The sequence below is a fragment of the Elephantulus edwardii genome, unplaced genomic scaffold (genome assembly GCF_000299155.1).
Source record: "Elephantulus edwardii isolate Elephantulus edwardi_28Jun2011 unplaced genomic scaffold, EleEdw1.0 scaffold00341, whole genome shotgun sequence".
Classification (NCBI taxonomy): domain Eukaryota; kingdom Metazoa; phylum Chordata; class Mammalia; order Macroscelidea; family Macroscelididae; genus Elephantulus; species Elephantulus edwardii.
This window is the reverse complement of record NW_006400091.1, coordinates 1,936,207-1,940,956: the sequence shown is the minus strand read 5'-3', so window position 1 is coordinate 1,940,956 and position 4,750 is coordinate 1,936,207.

Below are 4,750 nucleotides of genomic sequence, written 5' to 3'. Positions count from 1 at the left end.
GTGACTCAGTATATTCCTTCCATCTTCTTTTAATACTTCCTGCATCATTTAACATTCTGCTGAAAGCATCCTTGATTACAGCAACTCGAGGATTGAATTTGTTCTTCAGTTCCTTGAGGTTAATATATGCTGAGCGAGTTCGGCCCTTTTGATTTTCTGACTCCAACTCCTTGCATATTTCATTGTAATATTTTGCTTTTTCATCCCGTGCTGCCTTTTGAAATCTTCTATTCAACTCATTGCAAAGACAGAAGAGGAAGAAAAGACCAAAATGGATGTCAGAAGATACTCTGAAAATTGCATTAGAGCGCAGAGAATCCAAAGCACAGGGAAGAATTCAAGATACTAAAGAGTTGAATAGAAGATTTCAAAAGACAAGAAAGATAGAGGAGATATATTCAAGGAGATTATGGCTGAAAGTTTTCCAGAATTAAAGAAAGCCATAAGAACCTACAAGAGCAACAAAGAATGAATGGAAGTTTAATTTCTTTGTAAACTTTCACTAAAACATCAATTAAAAAAATGCCAAAGTTCGTTATAGAGACAGAGGAAGAAAAAAGATCAAAATGGCTGTCAGAAGAGACTCTGAATACTGCACTAAAGCTCTGAAATGCCAAAGTAAAGGGAAGAAATCACAAAGTTAAGGAGTAGTGAGATTGTGGGGTCAAAATGTATTTCTATTTCAATTTTTTTTAGAAATCACCAAACCTCCTTCCACAACAGTTGTACGATTTTACATTCTCAGCACACTCTCCACCTTTTAAAACTGTATTTATCTGATTTGTGCTAACCTATGTATCACCTTATGTAAAATAATCTATTCATTGATTTTCTGTCCATCTTTACTATCTGTGGAAATTTTTTTAGTCTTATTTCTGTGATCAAATGAGCCCTAACTTTCCACTACCAGTTCAGTTTAGTCTTACAGTACTTGAAGACTTCCACACTTTTTCTAGACTACTATATTTTCATATATTTTGCACATCTTGTAAGGAGGAACCAGTACCTGGAAAAAGACATTATGCTTCAGAAAAGGGAGGCAGAGCACAGCAAGATGGACTGATGCAGTGACTGCAACAATGGGCTCAAGGATACCAGAGATCATGAAGATTATTCAGGATAGGGCAAGATTAAAATCTGTTATTCACAGACATGCTATGAGTTGTGGTCAACTTGATGGTACCTAAGAACAACATAGTAACTATATGTTTATCAATACCTATCACCTCCATGGAGACTATCTTGAGTCATCCAATTTCCTTTTTATTATTCTTATTTTTAAGATAACTATTTGCATTTTCTTCTAGTAAAACAAAAGTATAAAAGAATTTGTAATTAGTTCTTCTCTCTCTTAAACCTCTCTTAAATAGATGAATACAGTGTATATTGTTGTTCTTAAGTATTGTAGAATTGGAATTGACTCATAGGTGGCCCTGTAGTAGGTTTTCAGAGTTTTAAAATCGCACGGGAGAAGATTGCCCATATTTTTCCTATGGAGCAGCTGATGGATTTGAAATGAAAGCCTTTGGGTTGACAATGCATATCCTCACCAGTAGGCCACCAGAGCTTCTAATCAAATATTTTATATAGGGGGATTTTACACTGTAATGCACATTCTGTAGTTCTTATGCCTTGTTCATATGGTGTTCAGAGACCTGTGATTTTAGAAGTGGATGGCAAATCCTTCTTCCTAGTCTGCCTTAAACTAGGAGCTTTTTTAAAACCTGTGCACCATGGGTGACCCCTCTGGTATTTTATACAATGGTGGCACACCTCTCAACATTGCAACACCCACAAGTTACCTTAGTACAACAAACTGACAGGCAAGTACTATATTGATTAGAACAATTATAAACAAGCAAGAACACCATACCCAAGCTACAAGTAATTAGCAATATGCCGATAATTCCCCCAATACAAAAATTGAAAGATAAATCTCACAGTTTAGGTCTGAATCCCAGGCTCTAGGGAGTTCCAGAGGAAGGCTTTCTCTTTCCAGAAGTTCTGGAAGGAAGTCTTTGTCTCTGTGCTTCTGCTTCCGGACTACCTTCCTGTGCCTTAGTGTTGTTACTCTTCTAGGACCTAACAATAACAACATACACTAAAGTTATCTTTCTACTTTTCCCTAAACAGTCAAATAAGTGCAGTCTTTGATTTTATAGTTAGCATTAAATGTATACGTAATAGCTTGGATGTTGCTGAGAAAGTGTTAATAAAGGAGAGCTCCCTAGGAAGAAGTAAAAATAAAGTTTATTCTCTCTGCAGATGTCAAACAACAAATAAAGCCTCTAATTCAACATGCATTTTAAAGGGTATTATTTTCCTGTGGGTTGATATATTGGTTGCAACCTTTCCTTCAAATATAAGTATTATTGCATCATGGTTATTCCTTACTATTGAATTTTAAACAAGAAATATAATTACTGGTTAGAAAGTTGATTAATTAAAAGTTGGTGTTATAAAAAATAAATAAAAAAATAAAAAAAGTTACTGTCTAAAAAGATGAATTGCATTGGGAAAGTCTGCTGTCAGAGATTTATTCAACGTATTGAAGAACAACGATGTCAGTCTGGAGACTAAGGTTCACCTGATACAGGCCATGGTCTTGGCAATTATTTGCTATGCATCAGCAAGCTGGACAATGACTAGGGATGATAGAAGGAGAATTGATGCTTTGAGCTGTGTTACTGGAGAAGAGCATTGAATACATCATGGACTGCTAGGAGAACAAGCAAGTTAGTCATGGAGATGGTGAAGCCAGTGTGCTCTTTGGAGGCAAGAATTCTGAAGATTCATCTGACATACTTTGGCCAGGTTGCAAGGTGGGATCAGTCCTTGGAGAGGGACATCATGCTTGGGAAGGTGGAGGGACAACACAGGAGAGGAAGATCCTTGATGAGATGTATTGATTCAGTGACTGGGGTAATGGAGGTAGGTATATCAGAGACAGTAAGATTGGCACAGGAAAGAGAATGGTTTAGGGCTGTTGTACATATGGGTCACTATGAGTCACAGGTGACTTGATGGCACATAACAACAGTGTTATTATCTATTACTATCATGTCAGCTCAAGTCATTGTGTCTGTATATAGAACAAAATGAAACATTGCCTGGTCCTCTGCTAATCCAGAGAAATAGTTTTATCATTTGATTCAGTAACTTTTATTCTGTTAAAGCCTATGATTCTCTCTCTGCTAATATTACCTTTTAAAAGAAAAAAAAATAAAGAACCTAGAAGAAACATACTACACTTCAAGCATAATAAATAAAAGTCTGCCTAAATCTAATTATGTAGCAGTTATTTGAAGTATATCAAAGATGACAATGAAAAATCTTAAAAGATAATAAACCAAAAAAGCAAGAGGACAGGAACAATAAAGGAACTTAAGTTATGGGAGTACAAAGAAATGAATTGAAACTGACTGCATAGCTGCAGGAGGAGGATGAGGAACACCTCATGAAGCATCTGTTTGGGGGCTGATCACTGAAAGAGTTATACATATTTTTAGTGAAAAGAGGGAGGATATGTTTGTGTGAAGTAATGGCATGACCAGAGGCATAAAAGAACTATTTTATTTGTTTAGGATCTCCAAGGTATAAATTTCCTTGAAGGATTAAAGCAACATTGGCGTATTAGATAAAATACCAGAATGTTGAATTTAAAAGGCCAAGTTGATGAAGACAAAGAGCAACATGTGGTATGTCCTAACAAGAGTACATTTGTTCGAGTCAACAATACATATTATTACTATATAAATTCTATCACAGCACTCAAATATCAACTGAAATAAATGTTTTGAGGTCAACTTGGACACATTTCAGAATATCTAAAACACCACCCAGAGGCCTGCCAGGTCAAGGCAGATCTGGCAAACACTGGGACACACACAGAAGGCAGAGCTTTGGCATGGAATAGACATATCAAAAGGAAAAATAGGGGCAAGCATAAGGGGCCTTCAGCATCCCCCCACCCAACAGGTAAATACTACCAGAGGCCTGGTAGGTCAAGGTAGATCCAGAAACCACAGTAAAACAACCTACATACCAGATCTTCAGGACACATCACCCTTGCTTGGGAAACATTTCTCCTAAACTCAAGAGACACTAGCCACAGCATAACAAATGTCAGCAGCTGAAGGGTTTGGAATCACAGAAGCCCATGAAGCTCAGGATATAAGCTATGAGATCAAGGGCTGGACAATGAGAGATAGGTGTTGAAGGGAGTGGGTGGGAGTGGAAGGGGATGCTGGTGGATGGTGGAGCAGGGAAATGAGTGGGTCAAGACTATGTGTCAAGGGTGGGGCAACACTGAAACTATTGGTTAATTCCACAATTGAGGAAATATCTTTCATTTACTTTTTTCCATAAAATGCTTGCCTGTCTGATACTTCTCTAAATCTGAGCATTAAGACTAAGACAGACTAGAAAGAATGATTGTCTACCCACTTCTGATATAGCAGGCCTCTGAAAATGCTATGTGCAATAGAACACATGTAGACTAACATGGCAACTAAGGTGGAACTTTCAAGTATGGAAATACAAAAGAAGAGGAACAGTTGTAAGCAGTCACTAGTGACTGAAACATGAAATGTAATAACCACGAATATAGGAAAATTAAATATCGTTAAGGAAAAAAATGTTGTTGTTGATGTTGTTATGTGCCATCGAGTTTCTTGTGACTCATAGCGACCCTATATACAACAGCCCTAAACCCTGCTCTATCCTGTGCCAATCACACTGCCTCCGACAC